The following is a 19,494-nucleotide window of genomic DNA, read 5'->3' on the forward strand; positions in this document are numbered from 1 at the left end:
TTTCGAAGTTCAAACAAATTGCCAATAACAACTCGTACCTATAAAACAAAAGAAACCTAAAAATAAAAAATAAAAATCACATTTTCAGAAGCTATTTAATTTTTTTGAGCATAAATCTTAACTGTAGTTGTAACTGTTTTATATAACTGAAGCAGAAAAATCAATATGTTTGGAAATCTGATGTAAACTCGGTAAAATTTACGCAAATTTCACAGAGACAATGGGTTCAATATGGAAGAAAGAGTGCAAGATTTTTTTTTAAAAAAAGGTAAACTTTTCTTTATATTTATCACGTGATTGTCATATCTCCCCGCCTGAAACACGAAGGAAACGAAAAGCGTGCTAATATAGTGTTTTCTTTCTAAATGTAATGTTTAAAGATGGCTACTTAGAAAACGGTACAGATGGGAGAGAAAACAGCAAATGCGATGTTTCGAAAGGGGGGGGGGATTGAATTCCATATTTATTGAATTTATTTAGATTGAAAAGGGATAAAAGTGGCGGATTATAAATATTTGATAGAGACTCGAAATATGTTGAATACATTGAATTTTTATTTGTATCACAATAAATTGTAGTGAAATGCTTAAATATGTGTATAGCTGTTACGTAAGACGCAAAACATTGCATGATGATTTGATTTTCATGATTTCTTCAGCAGTGATCATTCAAATATTTTCTTTTTTTTTCCTGATATTTCATTCAAAAATGTAAATTGCATGTTTCATGTAATCTTAAAAAAATCTTTTAATATTTTACTATTAATGATAATAATAATAAAGAAAAATGTTTCGAATATTTAAATTCGTAGTTAATATTATTTAATGAAATTAAAAAATAATGCTACAAGTTTTAACTTTTTTGATGAAAAATAAGAGTTTCGATAAATTAATAAATAACTTATGATAAATTTTAAAAAATAAAATAAAAAATGGCACCAATGAACCTTTTACCTTTGTGTTCCCCTTTTTCAAATTTTTCACAATGGGACACCTGCAAGTGACGTATCTGGATCCTGATTGGTTGTAAAAACTTGGCATTTGTTTGGCAACTGTTCTTTCCATTCTATTTCAAGTAAACTAAGCCCTTCAAGTATAAATTCTGTCCAGAGACGCATTCTAAATTCTTTCACAAAGATTCTTTCTCAAAGATTTCAATTCTTTTACTACCTCTATATCTCATACACAAACTTAACACAAATCAGGCATGAAGCCGTGTTATTAATTTCTATTAATATTTACAATTTTTATCTTGAATACTTTCCTAAATTCTATTCATTCCTCAAAACAAAAAAAAACATTGTTAGCTATAAAAGGTTACTATAATTTGAAACTTTTAATCTTAATGAAAAACCTTAAACTAAAAAGTTAAAACTTTTTTTAAAAAAAATATTGCATTGCTTAGGGTAGAATAATAACAAATTCCAATTCTTGAATTTAATTAATATTTATATGACTAAAAAAATTTTTGTTAAATGGGAACTCAAGCGAGAAATAGTTTGAAATTATTTTTTACAAATAAATTAAGCGGGACTTTTTCATCTGTATTATTTATCGCTCATTTTGAGAATTGCCTACAATTCTGTTCTGTTTAAACTTACATATTTTATGTTCCTGCTACCAAAATGAAGTGAACAATATTGATGTATAATTATTTCATAACTAAAAAAACAAAATACATTAAAATTTCTTTCCTTGTCAGTTTATAATTTTTGTTAAAATGATTCTTTGCGTCATTTAAACTTTAGATTAACATATTACGCTTTAATTAATTTTTATAAAATAAAATTTTTTAAGTGCCAGTGCCTTAACCACTGGCTCTTCTTTTATGTGCTCGCAATTTAATATTAAATTTTCGAAAAAAAATTGTACTTCCAATTTGACCAGGTATTTCCATTGAGTACCTAAAAGCAGTGCTATCTTCTACAATTTTTAATAAATTGTTTGTTTTAATAAATAGATTTTAAATTTTCCAATTTAGTTCGTATCAGGAAGTATTTTTGAAGATTACTTCGAATTAATCAGATGAAAAGATTAGAAGAATTGAATATGTCAGATGCAACCGTTTGCCATCATCTTTATATTCTCTTCAAAGAAATGTTTTGTTTTTTTTTTAAAAATACCATTCTTTTTATTTTTGCTGTGACAAAAAAATCCTTTTAATTAAAAAAAAATTCTTTTACAAAAAATTTGTCGTTTCTATTTATCTCGTATAGGGCTTTAATTATTCCCTTTACACTTTCTTTCTCAATTAACCCCCTCCAACCCCTTCAGATTGAGAGAAAAAAATCTTTATGAAATAATAAAGTGCTTGAACTCAAACAAAGGAGTCTGCCTGTGGCGTACTGCACCATCCCTTGTCTCAGAACCGCAAAAGCATGGCATAGAGAAAAAGTATAATACCTATTGTCTTAGCGAAATTAAAAGCTATTGTTTTATCGTTGCGCGCCATCGTTAATTTTTAGCAACGACGCCCCTCTCCTATTTTGATTTTTGATCGCTTCCGTAGTCTTCCACAAACTAGAGAATTTTTCCAGAAAAAAAATATTTTTTCAGATTTCCCGTTCTTTTTATTTTAAACATTTTTATTTAGTGCAAATTTGTTTACATCAATCTGTCAACGCCTTAAGATAGACTGACAGTGAATTTTTTTTTTCAAAAAAGGAAATTCCACGTGTAAGTAAATATAGAAAAAAAAATTCAAAATTAATTTTGGAACTTAATAGAGATCTTTTTCTCGATTCCAGGTAATTTGATGTAGCTCGTGGTGGCTATTTTTAATGCATTTCTTTTACCGTGAAATTAAAAGCGAAATTCTTGCTAAAATTAAAAATCTAATGTTATAAATAAAATCAGAGCTGTGGAAAATGGGCTCAATTTCGACTTTGTTTCATTAGAATTTAGGTCTTACAGTTTAAAAAATGTATCTTATTTTCTGAAACATTATTTTTATTTTCTGTAAACTATTAGTTTTTCATAGCAGAAAATTTTGCGAAGTATTTTTTTTTCTCCAATGCCCCCCTGGGGAATGACTTACGTCATGCAGGCATCTGAAGCGCAGATTTGTTGGCCACTCTTTCAGGGGCACCATATTAGGTGGGCCAACGTTGCTCCCACAGTAAGGACAGATAGTACAGAAAAGAAAGGAACATCCATGCCTTTCCCGGGATTCGAACCCAGAACCTTTCTGTTGCAAGGGCAGTTCCCTAACCCCTACACAGGCCGGTCGGCTAATTTTACAAAGTTAAAATCATAATAAAAATGCTAAAATTAATTTAAATTGATTATGTAAACAATGATATCAATTCTTTCGTAGGATTCGTTTAATAGTTTTAATGGATTATTATTTTAATATCAGGGCTGCAGAAAAATAGGCTCAATTTCGACTTAGTTTAGTTAGAATTTAGGTCTTGTTTATAAGATGTATCTTATTTTCTGAAACATTATTTATATTTTCTGAAAACTATTAGTTTTTCAACTCAAATAATTTTTACGAATTCATAGCAAAAATACTAAATTTAATTTAAACGGATTATGCAAACATTAATATTAATTCTTTCGTAAGGATTCGCTTAATAGTTTTAATGGATTATAAGTTGGAATTAGAATAAGAGCCAGTCTCTCTGAAAAGTAAAAATTCGGAATCAGATTCGAACATTTGATTTCAATTCTGAGAGTGGGCTTTCATATAATTCATGATTCGGAAATAGAGTCGAACATAGTAATTTAATGTTACACAGCTTTTGTTAAACCTTTATCAAGATTTTAAAAGTGTTACTGCATGTAAAAATTTAAAATATGTCGGTTTCTAAAAGTTTAAGTATTTCAAAATTATAATGACTCATTATAATTTTGGACTTTTGGATTAAACATGACTCATTATAATGACTCATTCATTTTAAATGAACTATTTAGATAAAGCCACTTTTTGATGCTGTTGTTGTTGTTGTTGTTGTTGTTAATTTACGTCGCACTAGAGCTGCACAATGGGCTATTGGCGACGGTCTGGGAAACATCCCGGAGGATGATCCGAAGACATGCCATCACAATTTTGATCCTCTGCGGAGGGGATGGNCTTATTTATTATTTTCAGCCAATCCAGCAACAAATCATGCAGGTTGAATTTCGAAATTTCACAACTATTGTTTCCATCAATCTGGTTATAAAAATGATCTGCTACTATTATATCATGGAAGTTTTAAATGGCGAATTGGGGGATCATTTAGCAAATTACAATTTTTTTTCCTTTTTCTTTTTTTTTTATTTCTTCTTTTCTTTTCTTGGATTTCCTCTTTTTTACTTTCTGACTGCTCTCATCCCTGAATTTTGGACTTTTGGATTAAACATGACTCATTATAATAACTCATTCATTTTAAATGAACTCCTATTTAGATAAAGCCACTTTTTGATGCATGTTATTTACTGTTTTATTTAATTGATTTTGGTAATTTTAGCGTGATATTATTTTTATCTATTTATATTAAAGATAAAAATCTATATTACATATCCTATGATCTAAATATTATACGATACAAATATTTTTTTTGGAAATATTTCGCGAATGTAACTCTTTCGATACATTTTAATTAAATTCCGTGAATTTAAAATTAAAATTTAATAAGTTTTATCACTAAAATCTAGAGAAATTTCACAAGATTCTTAAGAAGAGTCTACACCGCAGGAGAAACTCATCATTGCAATTTCAATTTCATTTCTACATTAGTAATTTAGAATTCGAAGTACAGAAAGGAAAGATGAATTCAGATAAGCCAAGAATATACAGTTAGAATTTTCATTCTAAAATTACGGTGAAATAACTGGCAGCAATCTGTCCATTCAACTAATTAAGTTTAAGGCAAGAAATATTTTTTACAATTACGGTTTTGAAACCGTTTGCAAATAGAATGGTTAAAAAACCATGAATACGAAACCATATGATTTTTTAACCATTTGAAACTAACATTGTTTGAAAACTGTAAAAATTAAATTTAAGGCATAGGTTGTGGTTGAATTGTGTTAGATCAAATGAACAATAGAATGTGGTTACATTAATTTATCTGAAGGTGCCATCTGTTGTTAGAGATGGGAAATACTAGATTTTGTGTTTTGCAGCTTTATTGTGCTGTCATCTAAACGTGAATGAGATTATAATATTCTAATTGTCCAGGGTCACGAATTGGACAGTGCAGGACACTGGAGATATTTAATTTGTTGAAGGGAATGGAATGGAAGAAGCATCGTGGTGTCAACGCTGACACTCGAAGTCCCGTTCTGTCGGACACGAGATGGACCGATTAGCCTTCTCGACTATAATATCTACCCAGCTGCTAGAAACTAAGTGACTTTATTAGGTTGACCTAAGGAGTTAATAAACGGTCTTTCTCACAGATAACAGTTTGATTACCTTCTTATTTATAGTTATTCGACAGTTTTGCTTGCATATGGTAAAATAACAATTAAATAAATAGTTATTTAACCATTTTTTTCCGGGAAATTCCTAACAATGCAAACTATGAAGTCACAAATGCGAAATTTTCCTTATAAAATATCAAATTGAGAACAATTTATGACGGGATTATTTTCTCTCTCCCTAACAAAAATTAATCTTGCCATGATTTGTTCGAAATTAGATATTTTAAGAACAAAAAATTTTTTGCATAGTTCATAGAAAAAATTTCATAGCTTATCTGAACTCATATTTTTTATACTTCGAATGTGTAATTGAAAGATTGTTTTCTATGAAGGGTCCTCTTAAGGATAAATTAGAGAAAACTAAAGCTTATTGAACTGGTTAGTTTTATTTTTAAAAATTAAATAGATAATTATAAAAGAATTTTAAAGTTATTAAAAGAATTTAACTGGTATGTTGGAATACAATAGTAATAAACTATGAAATCTTAAGGATTATATGAAACTTCTGTGAGCACATAAACAAAATATTTTTGTAAACTATTTCTCTGAAATCAATCTTTCAATTCGAGCTCCATTTCAATATTCATATTGTTGGTTGAATATGAAATTAATAATTTGCAAATGTTTCTTAGAATTGAATTTATTAATATGAATGGAAATATTCTTTTTGGAATAGTAATCATCATTTTGAATTCGAAATTCTTAAGAGAGAGGAACAAAAAAAAAGTACATAATTAACTGGATCCTTTTCGTATAACTTATTCAACACTCTTCTGAACAAAAATAGGGAAATTCTTTTTCCCTTCCCAATTAGATGGAATAAGATAGGGGAATGTCGAAATGAATAATATTGGAGAACTCTTTTAACCCTTTTGGGGTTGAGAAAATATTTGTGAATTTTCAAAAACCTTCAACTTGAGTTCAACCCTTTACTTCTTCAACTTTATAATTGAGAGCGAAAGCATTTGTTTTAACTCGGTTACGGGTATAATTATGTAAAACGAATCATCAGCATTTCTTCTATTCATCAGATCGCAAGGCGCCAAAGCAATTCTCCCCCCCCCCCTTAAAGTGTAAAAAACTGGCGAGTTCGGCGAGTTTTCATCATTTATTAGCAATTCTTTGCTTTTACACTTTTAGGCTTTGTTCTAGTTGGGGTGGGAGGGAGTTTGGTTCTTGAGGGGGTGTGTCTGTGACGTTTCGGATGGTCATCTTTATGTTTCTCTCCGAAACTTGCAGAAAAGTATATTTTTTTAGGTATTCTGTTTCGAAGTTAAATGTCTTCAATTATGGCGTCGTTCGTAAAATTATTCTTCTGCAAGAAATCCCATTTTCTGGAATTCTTTCCGTTTTGTTCGTACTGATTTGTGCCTTAGCGGAAGCTCTGTAATCCTAATGGAGAGAAATAGGCTCTTTTTTTCTCACACTTGGCGAGGGAGATGATATTCGTGCATAGGCATTGTAGAATGGATTGGCAGAAAGAAGGATGGTTTGGGCAAAAACGAAGTGCCTAATAATTGTATTGTTTCTGCCAGAGGGAAAAGAGGAAAACGTATTTATGCTGTGATTTATGTGCGGGGGGAGTTTTCTTTCAAAAATTTCCAGAAAATAAAGTCCTGTAATGTTCAGTTTTCTCATTCCAGCAATTTCTAAGCTTTGTTTCCTAAATATATACTTCAGAAAAAAAAACAAAATTTTCCTAGTTTTTAGTTTTTCACATTTTGAAAGAGAAATATTTACATATTTTAAAATAAAGTATGAAGTTTAGTTGAAAGTATGTAAAATTTTCTTCAGATTTCGTCACTTTTTAGGCCGTATTTTACTTTTATTTAAAGTTCTTATATATTTTTTAGTAGTCTTCGTTTTTTAAGAAGCATAAATCAGATAAATTATCTAAGTATAGAAAGTGCGATAGTTATCTTCTTCAATTAGATGTTTTACTACAAAACTCATATTCTTTTGTTGCATGAAGATCTAGAGCTTTTTTAAAAATTAAAATCATATTTTAAAGAGGAAAAATAAAACTTAGACCTGTGTTAATCGTTGTTAACACGTATCCATCGTTAATCGTTTGATTCATATGTGAAAAATTAAAAACACTCGTATTTTTCGAAATAAAAGTTTGAAATGCAAAGTAGATAAAGTTTTACGTTATTTTAAACTGCATTTTTAAAGGAAAAATCAAAAATTTTTGGGAATTTGGGAAATTGGGAAAAATCAAGGATTTGGCTAAATAATATTTAAGAAAAAAATTTTTTAAAATTTGAATTTTTAATGATCAGAAATTATTTGGTAGATTTTGTTCAGAATTTTGGATTATGTTTTGTAAAATTTTTAATTTACGTAATGTTTAAATTTACGTAAAAGTTTTAAAGCTTGTAATTCAAAAAAAGGTTCAATTATTATTAATAAAATAATGAAAATATTAAGAAGTTGCAGATAAAGTTTTTTTTTCGTTCAATTATTTTTCTATTAACTAGTTTTATAATTGCGTGCAAAAAATTTTAGAGTTAACTTAAATAGATTCTAAATATAAGCAAAATATAAAATACGCATAAAGAAAAAAAACTAACCGTATTGATTTTTATTTACAATGGGAGCCATATTTCCCCGAATTAGGGGTGAAAAATCTGAATACGTGGAAACAATGGTTTATTTGTTCAGAAAAAGTGCATTTCTATATATGATTAAAAATTCTTCTGAACTTATTATTTCGTATAATAAGTTCAGATCATATGTATCAAAATGTAATTAACGTGTATTCTGAATAGTACAGATTACACGTTAATTACATGTTGATTACATATTCTCCCGATATGAAAAATCCGACTACTTGGAAACAGTTGCTTATTTGTTCAGAAAAAGATTTATTTTCTATGTGTGATTAAAATGTCTCTTGCACTAATTAATTAGCATAATGCAAGTCTGTCCTTTGAACTGTACAGATTTCATGATATCTAAAAATTTGTTTATTAAATCGAAAGTTATTCAGGTATTTTTTTTCGCTAAACCAATTTGTTTCTGTAATTGTGAAATGCTACAATCAGTTCAATTCTTCTAGTTAGTTCTTCAAACACAATTGGTAAAAAGTTTGCTTTATGATTTTAAATGTTTTTAGTACATGTAAACAAAAGAATTGGTTCACCCTTTCAAGGACGGGGGAATAAGACTTGTTCCACTTATTTTCGACAATAATATACCCGTATGAACTGTATATAAACTGTAAAAACTGCTCTTTACAATCGTATATAAACTGTAAAAACTGTTCTTTGTCTAATCTCCCTGATTAAATTTTCTTACCCTTTCTTCCAAAAAGTATTTTCTTTAAGAAATGTAGAAATTACGTGATTTTCTAAATGTGTTTAATGAACTGCGTTTAGAATCTATTAAAGGATAATTTAACTACTTATGAATGCTATGTTGGCAGAGTTTAAAAGCATGTAATTCAGTTGGAAGTTCTGATAATGTTTTTAAAGTAACTTTTGATACCATTTACATTTACTCCGATTTTCAATAACTTTCATAAGTTTGAAAATTTTCTAAAAATTAAAAACTGTGTTTTACGGACGAAATACACAATGTTGCTTTCGCTACAGACAGTTTTTAACTTTTTTAAAAAGTTTTAAATTTCTAAAAGTTTCTGAAACTAGGAGTAGGTGTAAATAGCAACACGAGATATTCTTATTAGAACTGTGTCATTTTTTTGTATTGAGCTATATTCATTTTAAGTCAACAAACTTGACATTCAAAAATATAGGCAAAGTGGAACATTCCAAATAAAATGCAATTATAATCTCTATGTTTATATTTTCATTAATTACCTAACTTAACCTGGAACACACTCGTATTTGAAGAAACGAAAACTCGGCAAACTCAGAGTTTCTCTTAAAAGAAAGAAATCGGTTAAATTATTTTTCGATAATGTTTTACTTTAAATAGGACTACGCACTTTATTTTTGATATTCATAAAACCATGTTAAATAACGAATGCGTAGCATAAGTGTCTATAATATGAGTTTCTAATGTACATTTTACTGGATAAAAATTTACAGTCTCTCTGGCTTACAGTTCAATAAAATAAAAATAATTATATGATACTTGTATAAAAAATTCCAGAGTTAAATATTAAATTAATTCAGCGTGTTGTTAATATCTTTTAAACTTGTTTCGAAAAACAAACAACGAAAAAAAAAAACTTCCCCAAGCACTGTCATATTACATGCATATTTCATTTCATCATTAAGTAAAAATATTTGCAAAAACATTATCATTATCTATTAATATCAATTACAAAGCCTGATGGCCAAGCATTTTTGAGTCAAAATTGGTGGAATGAAGGATGAGTTTCGAAATTCATCATGTCAAATAGGAAAAATAGCTCACTTCATTTAAAACTGTGTTCACACTTAATTGCATTTAACAACATTTTAAGAAATGAGGTAAAAATCGTTTTCTGTCATTATGTTTTTAACACTATTCTATTTCGAACGGTTGCCGAATTCAAAAGACGCAGTATGAATGTTTAATGGCATTTTCGAAAGTGGTTCTTATTTCTTCTTTTGAAATGCCATCAGCGATGTGTTTATAACTGGGATGGGAGTAGAAAAAAGGAAGAAAAAATTGTAGCGCGAAACTAGACGGCAGAAGTTTTGAGAAAAGGTTGTAATTAGATTGTTGATAGCGTAACAGTGGTGGCTTTCACGGAAAATAAAACTATCGCTTCACAATTCACTTAATAAAAATCACATTTTTAATGGCCTCTTAAGTCGGCGAGACATTAATCAGTGAAACTATGTGAAAGAGGTGTCAAGCTTCAATAAAAGTTGATGAAACACAACTGTCAAATATTTTGGTAAAATAAAAATTTGTTATTAAATTCAATACCAGGATATTTTTTTTGGAAGAAAAAGGAATCCTTTAGAATTTTAAAGAATAAAATTCTGTAACATGCTTTAAAATTTTATTTTTAGCACCCCTAAATTGTGAGTTTATTTGGTCAGTTTAAATGTTAAAATTTTTAAGATGGACTGAACATTTAGTTTCTGAAGTAGTAAGAATACTTAAGAATATCTTTAAATGTTGTTCAGTGATATATATGATAGATTTTCATAATTATTGTTTTAATAATGTACGCTGTATTACTATTCTAAGTAATATGATTTTTCGTCGTTTTTCTTTATGCAAACGTCTATAACGGTATATTTTTTTCAAAAAGAAATTAAACTTATTTCATGTAATTAGCATTTTTGCTTTTTTTGTAAAATTTAAAATATTGGAATATCACATTTTTTATTATCAGAATTAGGAACACTCAAAAGAATATTTTTAACAATGCAGAAAAAGAATCAAAGTATTCGGGAAAAACACTAATAGTGATGAATTATCAAGTTTTAACGAAAGCATTTAAACATTAGGCATCTTTCATAACAGGAAGAGGGTATGAAAAAAAATTTTTTTGCTAATTTTCAAACTGTTACCCACTTTTAAATTTTTTTCTATATTTAATAATTTTTGTACAGTGTTACCATTATTAATATGCAATGGAATAAATATTTTTTAACCCAATGTGGCCACTAGAATTCCCATCTTAAATTCAGTGCATTTTGGATTAGTCACGTTCAACCAAGTGTATTCGAAAAACTGTTTACATAAGAAATGCAGAATTCGAGATTCCGTCTTAACTTCAGCTCCAAAAAATAGCTTCTTGTGTTTGGGCTAATCAAAAGAGGGGAAAAAGAAGCACTGATAGAACAAAAAAATTATTTTTACGTGCTTCAGAAAAATTTAATCAAATTCTAAAAGAGAAGAACAGTTTTTCAGTAAATAATATAATCTGCACACTATTTTGCGTTTAGTCTGTCTGTATTTGCTTAAGAAATTAAAATAGTATTGGCTGCACGATCGAGTAAAAAGAAATAGGATTGGAGATATATTTTACGGCCGATTCTGGCTGGCGCCAATCTCGGGTGGTTGCAAAAGAACCAATGGAAAAGTGCCAAACGATTCGGAAAGTAAAGCAGCGGGAAAAAAAGAGTACAAAGAAATCTATTCTCGCCTTAAGTCTTTTGTGTCGTAAAAGGGGCAAAACAATTACTGAGGTCCGAACCGAAATACGAACCGGGTACCGATTTCTTGGGTGTTATAAAAAGAGTGATCCTAATATCGGGTTCTCAGTTCTCTGTTTATTGCCCCAAGTAATGAAGTTCGTGTTTGTGGTACTACGGATTTCACCCACTCGTCCTTCGATATTTTCTTTGCGACCTCTATTTCAAAGGGGTTGTCATAGTAATGAAAGTTCGAAAAGATTTCGGTCTTCAATATACATTCGGAGACAAAATTATATTAAGAATTTTGATTTAATAAAAAAAGAATCTCGATCTGATATAAGGGGTTCTTAGGTATGATGAATTTTCTTGTGTTGTGGTTAAATTTATTTTTCTCTTTTAAGGGTATAGTCTTTTGATATTAAAAATACAGTAAAATTCAGCATTCATACTTTCAAAGAATTCATGTAATATTAATAATAATTTTTTTTTTACTATAAATCTTTCGATATTCTAATATAATTTACAATCTGCAGAATAATTTGTATCCCTAAAGTTCAACACATATACTTCGTTTAACTCAAATAAATAAATGATTTATTAATTAAGAGCATATTAAAATTAATTCTGAATATACCTTTTTGTATTTAAAAATGTTATTTTAAACTTTAAAAAAAAGGATAAGTAATTTATTCAGAAAACGATTCTAAAACTCACTACTTTTCGGAATAGTTTTCAGTTTTTGAGCGGTAAACATCCATTACTACTTAGTATTTAGAAGCAAAATAATTAAAAAAATTGTGTGATTCAAAAAGAAATTTATCTTTTTTCATTTATTTATTATTATTTTTATTTCAGATAAAAGAAATTTTTTATTCTTAAAATTCTCTTACTATGTATTTATAGATTTATTTTCGGAAATAAACAAAAACTTTTTTTTACTTTTGTCAGCCTTTTTTTATACTTTTTTTTATTGATTTCGTGTTGGCTTTATTTTTAACACAATTATGAACTTTGTAACACTTAAAAAGATGATATTACTTCAAACAACTACTATTTTTAATTTACTAAAAATGGTTGAATTTTCTGTCAACAATACATCTTATTCTAAAATGTCCTTTTTTTTTCACTTTAACATAATTGAAAAGCAACAACTAAATATCGCTTTCGAATTAACTTTTTAAAAACTTTATTTAAAGTGATCGATAAAATTTCCAATATAGTGTTAGAAATTATTACTCAGCCTTTAACATATTTTAGTGTAGTATCATCTAAAGAATTCTTATTTAAAATTAAATAAGTGTCGCAAAATTAAATATTAGATGATATAACAATGATTTTTTAAATATGATTGTTAATAATTTAAACATTGTTATGATCAAATTATTGTTGCCAACCGAAGCAACAGAGTACAATTTAATTACACAATTTATCAATATTCTTTAAATACTTTTACAATAAGAATATTTAGAGTTGTTTCAGTGTCGTGTTCTGAGATAGGGAAATATTTGAAACTCTGTGCACCACTTAATGGGCTTAATATAGTAATATAGCACCACTTAATGGGCTTAATATAGTATGGGCTTAATATAGTCCCGTTTCCCGGAATCAAAATATTGAGAAAGTAATGGCGAATTTATTTTCAAGGGTAGTGAATATTTTCTCATTTTAGCTACTACTTCAATTTCAGAACTTTATTTCAAGAAACTTCAAACTTAAATTCTATTCTTGCGTTTGAGTTTATAAATAATTCATAAAAACAACTCGGATAATTTCATTATTTTTTAATTCTCATTAAAAACTAATTAGTGATTGCGAATGACTCAAATTTTTTTTAAAATTATGAATACTGTTTTTGTGGCGATTCATTATTTTCCATTAATCTCACCATTATTGTTTCAATAAATAAATAAACAATGTTATGAACTGTGAAAGCCTGATAATTGTTTCCGAAAAATGATTCAATTCAAACTATCACTGCGTTTTCCATCAGAAATATGTGTCCGACCCACTGTTTGTACATAACCCCTTCTTTGCAAGTTTGGACAAGTTATTGCTACAGACAGCGAAAACGAAAGCAACTCCCGAAATAATAAGGCGAGAGTCGTAAAAATGACCCCAACGCTTGGACACTAAGAATTCGCTTGGGAACTGACCGATCACTTTTTGTGTCAGCTGTTGTATTCGTAGGGAAACCTCATCAAAAGGCAGCTACAGATGGCAGAAATGTATACACCTTTTCCATTCCCGTTTTCCCGGAACTCATTTCCCGGATTTTAGTTCCCACTTATTTCTACAGTTAGGTGTATTGAAAGATTTTATTCAGAAATGAACTGAGATAAATCTATTTTGGTCTGATGCTCTTTGATGGAATGGTAGTTATCTAATATTTATGGGAAAAGTTTTTTTTTTTATTGGATAAAAAAAAATTCTCGTTTGTCTGAATACTTTGATGCTCTTTGATGGAATGTTAGTTATCTAATATTTATGGGAAAAGTTTTTTTTTTATTGGATTAAAAAAAGAATTATAATTTGTCTGAATACTATTTTGGTTTGATGCTCTTTGATGGAATGATAGTTATCTAGTATTTCTGGGGGGGGGGGACTTTTTTCATTGGATAAACGAAAGAGTTATAATTTGTTTGAATACTCTTTCGGTCTTGTGCTCGTTGATAGAATGGTAGTTATCTAATATTGATGGGAAAGATTTTTTTTTCATTGGATGAAAAAAGAATTATAATTTGTCTGAATACTATTTTGGTCTGATGCTCTTTGATGGAATGGTAGTTATCTAATCTTTATGAGAAAATTTTTTCATTGGATTAAAAGAAAAAGAATTGTAATTTGTTTGAATACTATTTCGGTCTGGTGCTCTTTGATGGAATGGTAGTTATCCAATATTCACGGGGAAAGTATGTTTTCATTAAATTAAAAAAAAGAATTATAATTTGTCTGAATACTATTTTGGCCCGATGCTCTTTGATGGAATGGTAGTTATCTAATATCTATGGGGAAAGTTTTTTTTTCATTGGAATGAAAAAGTTAAGTTATAATTTATAGAGTTATAATGAAAGAGAGTAGTATTTTGGAACTGGAAGAAATCTATAAGTACTGCATTTGTCAACAGACATTTGTAGCTTTAATTAAGTAATTGTAACTTTAATTTTAATGAGTAACCATCGAATGCCTCTCTTTTGGCAGCAAATAAAAATGCGAACGCAATGGCATAAACAGTTTAAATTAGTGTTATAGATTTGTAGATTTTGCCAACGTATAATATTTAAAATTAAGTTACTCATAGTCAATAAAATGTCATTTTGAATCTTCATTCTTACGTCATATCACTTGCTCCAAAAAATCTAATTTTTATTTAAGATATGTAAGCTAGTTTCTATGTAGTTGAATACGGAATATAATACCTCACTTGTCTGCACAGTAACCATTTACGTTTTCGTTATTTCCCCGTATTGTTTCCTAAAACCTTTTTTCATTCTGAAATCTGTTGACATCAAAATCGTGTTGATAGGACTAACAGTTTTGAAGTTATGCGATATCAAGAATTAAAATTTTACATTTTCTTGTAGATTTCAGCGCTTAAAGCCTTTATAATATTACACTATTTGTTCTATTAATTTATTTTCGATTTTATTAAATTTAGCTTAAAAAGTACATTGCAAACAACTCCTTACGTCATTTCAAAATTTGTAACTTTTATACTTGAAACCTTTATAATCCCTAAAACTTTTAAGCTATTAGACATGTCAATTTGGTTTTAGACTCATATAGTTTAGTGTAAAAAAATACATAGGTTATAGTATCGTATTTTTTTAGATAAAGTTTCAAACAAGTGAATAGATTTGATCAGAAAATGTACTTTTTTGTACTTCATACTTGCTAAAACCCCTAGTGATTTTTGAACTGTAGTGAGTATTTACGTGTCCCCCTTTCGATTCACTCATTTCTTCAGTTAATTTAAAATTGAGTCTTAAGCTCACCTGCGAGAAAGGGACAAACTTTAGTTTATCGTATTTAACCCGAACTATAATTTTTAAAATAAGCCTTTAATTCTTTCTTCTAAATAGATCAATATTGAATCATAAACAATTTATCGGTAATAAAAGTTATTTTGTTCCTATTCTTCCTAGCGGAAGATGAGAGTAGTGATGTCTTTTTGGGATCCTCTAGAGATCAACGGTTCCCAAACTTATTTGTTGCGTGGACCATCAATTTTCTAAAACCACCACCAGTACCACACTGCCCTTGGCCCACTTGTATGCCACGGACCCTAGATGGGGAACCTCCGCTCTAGATTATTTTATAACCATTTTCTTCGCACGCGATTATTACAATACCTCTTTTCTCTGCTTGAATAAATGCTCTTTGTCACATGGCAACTCTAAAATGTTGTTCTAAATGTTTTTCAATTCTAGAACTCCAAACTTACGATAAGTAACTTTCCTCTAAAATTTGTTGTATTTCAAGTAAACGGTTTAATACATAAAGCTTTCTCACGATTGATGCATATTAGAAATTAAATCAATTCATGAATAAAAGACATTAAAAAATCAGAAGTCGTTTCACTTTATTTATTAAAATTTAATATGCAAAATATTCATTTTTATCTTAGTTTTTTTTTCCATCTCATAAATGAATGATTTAGTTATCTCACTATCAAGCAATTAGTTTACAAAAAAGATTAAAAAATTGGAAAGCATTTAATTTTTTCCCTCTTCGTGCATTAAAAAAGATAAAAATCAAAGTTTCACATTTTGTTCTGCGTAAATATGAAGCGACTTTAACAAGAAATGCGCAGTCTCAATTATTATGCAACGTAATAAAAACTAAGAGCACTTCCACGGCTGAAGACCAGCTACAAGCAATTACAGGAGAGAAGAGATACGGTTTGCAAAAATTTTTATGCTGCAAACTTTCATTTTGCAGCAAAACACACCTGATGGTTCTCCTTTAATTAAACACAACGTTCCATACACACTTCTTCGATGGTGCCTCTCTAAAAAGGTAATACAATTAAAAATATTCTCCAGCAGTTAAAAGGCATCTAGTCGCCAAAACTGAAGTTTTCATAAAAATTTTTCCTCGCCAAAACCTTTTGCGTTTTAATTGAGCTTCGCAGATTGCAAGAACAGGAATTAATAAGTGGTGAAAAAAATACCTCCACGCAATACGCTTTGCCAATCACCAAATATTAATGTCCAGCAGATCCGCTACAGGATATATATGTATGCATCCATATATATGGCTCTAATGGTCTAGGTAATTAAAATAATGGAACTTAGTGGCAGGAGATTTGAAGATTATTAGAAAACCTTAGTTGGCAGCATGGCGAGTTATGGGGTGGACGGAGAAAGTGAGGGGTTTTGCGAACGGATTGTCTGTATTCGAAGGGTGAGTGGGGGTGTTTTATTAGAGTAATTAATATAAGCTAACGGTCATAACGTAGCTCGGGTTTCCTGAAATTTCACCGTGTTTCCGGTAAAACAGCACATTGTGTTTTTGGCGGTGTAATTGGCGTCTGTCCCATCAAACTGGTCGTTTATCTGAAGTACCTGCCGCCAAAGCTCTTAGAAATCTCAGAAAAAGTGGTACATGTCTGTTCATATTTATTATCTTTAACTTTATAATTTGAAGATTACTCCATAAATTAAAATTTTGAATTTTTCTGCTTACTTATTTCGCCATTGGTGTGTGATTTAAATTAGAAAATATATCGACCGTTTCGAAACTGAAGTTTATTAAATTTATTCCCGAGTTTGAAACTTAAACTTATTAAAATAATTATAAATTTTCACTCGTTCTTAAATTATCTGAGTCAATTACGATAATAATAGGTTATATTACACCAACCACCATCTTCAATTTAATGTTTCTCTAGACTTGACCAGGAATTTACCTGATGTTCTCAAATATGGTGGCAACTAATTTAATAATGACCAAAACTGAGGAAGATATTAGATTAAGCAAAACAGACCTCCTTTAAAATATAGTTACTTAAATTCCATCTCTTTAAATGATTAGATTGATTTCTTTCTATATACTTTGTGTGTACTTTTATACATAATATAAAGACATAATGGTATAAAATCGTTTCTTATAGCTGTCAGTTTATTCTTATTGAACAGAAAATCACATTGAATGTCTTTTTTTAATTAAAAAAAAGTTTCAGATTTCTTTATTTGTGAGTTGCATAAAATTAATAAAATTTTATAAAGGTGTTTTTTTACTTGCAAAGTATTTTTTTTCTTTGTTAAACATTATTTACCTGTAATACTTATTTATCATCCTTTTTTAGTGCTCTCTGATATAATTACGTTTTTTATTTGACTATTATTTTTAAATGGGAGTCTTAAAACTAAAAGCTGTAGTTTTTGATCATAAAGTAATCTTACGATATTGCCTTAATACAACGTCTTATAAAAAGAATATTTAAAATAGTATTTCACTTATTAACGCTTTACAATAATCAAACAGTGAATAAGTTGATTTTACATGAATAAAGCAGAAATGAAAATACATAAATGGACGCACTATAGTTTCAGTTCTATACACAAGAACCTTCCTAAGTGTCTAAACACCAAATGATTAACCATCATTTGATATTTAGACACTGAGGAAGGTTCATATTTAGAGAACTGAAGCTACATTATGCTCATTTATGTACTTTTATTTGTGTTTCATTCGCATGTTTTTTACTTTTGTCTACATAGCATAAAGCACATATCTACATGGCACATAGCTAAACTGACTAACTTTTGTTGAAAAAACTTTATGTAAAACTGTATCCAGCTAATATGTAAAGTGAAAATAATAAATACTAATAAAACAATAACACATTATTAGGAATTAAGTTTTTACATTATAAGCTCTTGGCCGAAAAACAAACGAATTTTAAAAGTATCCAAAAATTTAATGCGAATTTATAAATCAAAATTGTATAGGAATTTGCAATGATAACCGGTTAAAAATGACTAGGTTTAAATTTTATTAAATTTATAATGTTCCTCTAGACTCTCCTCACTTTTAATTTAAGTACAATTTTTTAAAATTTATTTGAGGACAAATTTTGGGTTTATGCTGCTTTAGCGTTTAACCAAGTTTAATTATTGGATTATTAATCGGATAATAATAATTATTAGCTTATTAATCGGATGTAAATGAAATTTAAGGTTCATTTAATCAAATTACAATTATGATTAGAAATTCGTGTATTTAAAACTACAACAAAAATCAGGACTAAAATTTATTATACTTAAGATTACTTATATGCATTATTATTCTTCATCGTAGTTAACTATTACCTATAATTATGTTCATAATTATAGTCGTAAACTGTAATTGCATAAAACCACGAATACATCTGTAATCGTGTTCTATAATTACTCGCTATCAGTTCTACAACTCTGAAAAATATCAGAAAACTTTTCATGAATTCTCCCTATGAAAAATGATAGTCAGGGCATTATTCCATGGAATTAAGCTGAAATCATGATAGACATGGCATTAAAACTGGACATTCACGGAATTTAGATACCATATTCATTGTATCAGGCCTTTTAAAGAGAAAAAAATGCGTTTTCCTTTCCATGTTATGAAGTGAGGTTTATTTCTCTTTAAAAAAATTTCCACGAAGGCGAAAACGTTCCAATCCTTACCCCAGAACATTCTTTGTTTTTTAAAACGAATGAATAAATCAATGATTCTGATACATTTTATTTCACGTCTTTTGAAATTCCAAGAGATAGTGCGACGATTCCCCAGCTTTTAAATAATTTAAAATTTTTAATATTTCAATAAAAACTGTAATTATTATAGCGTGGTAAATATCTACAGAAAATAACATCACAAACTTAATAAGATCAACACGAATTTTTAAAAAAAAAGAGTTTTATTATGTTATAAATAGGAAAAGTCCCGCAGTGGACTGATCGTTAAGACGCGGTTCCCAACCGATTTCAAGCATCACTGGCTACGGTCAGTGTGCGGGTGGGTGACAACTTGGATCAGTCTGCGTAGGGACAGAG

The 19,494-nt window shown here is 28.9% G+C and overlaps 1 protein-coding gene across 1 annotated transcript in view; it reads left to right on the plus strand.

Annotated features, from left to right (window-relative positions):
- The first annotated feature begins 244 nt into the window (after positions 1-244).
- The window catches only part of LOC107452544 (proton channel OtopLc), a 114,536-nt gene continuing 95,286 nt past the window's right edge, over positions 245-19,494 (plus strand). Inside the window, exon 1 of the mRNA XM_071179946.1 lies at positions 245-268. The gene's annotated coding sequence lies outside the window, so the exon portion shown is untranslated. The remainder of the gene's footprint in view (positions 269-19,494) is intronic.

Source organism: Parasteatoda tepidariorum, chromosome 4 (assembly GCF_043381705.1).
Source record: "Parasteatoda tepidariorum isolate YZ-2023 chromosome 4, CAS_Ptep_4.0, whole genome shotgun sequence".
NCBI classification, from domain to species: domain Eukaryota; kingdom Metazoa; phylum Arthropoda; class Arachnida; order Araneae; family Theridiidae; genus Parasteatoda; species Parasteatoda tepidariorum.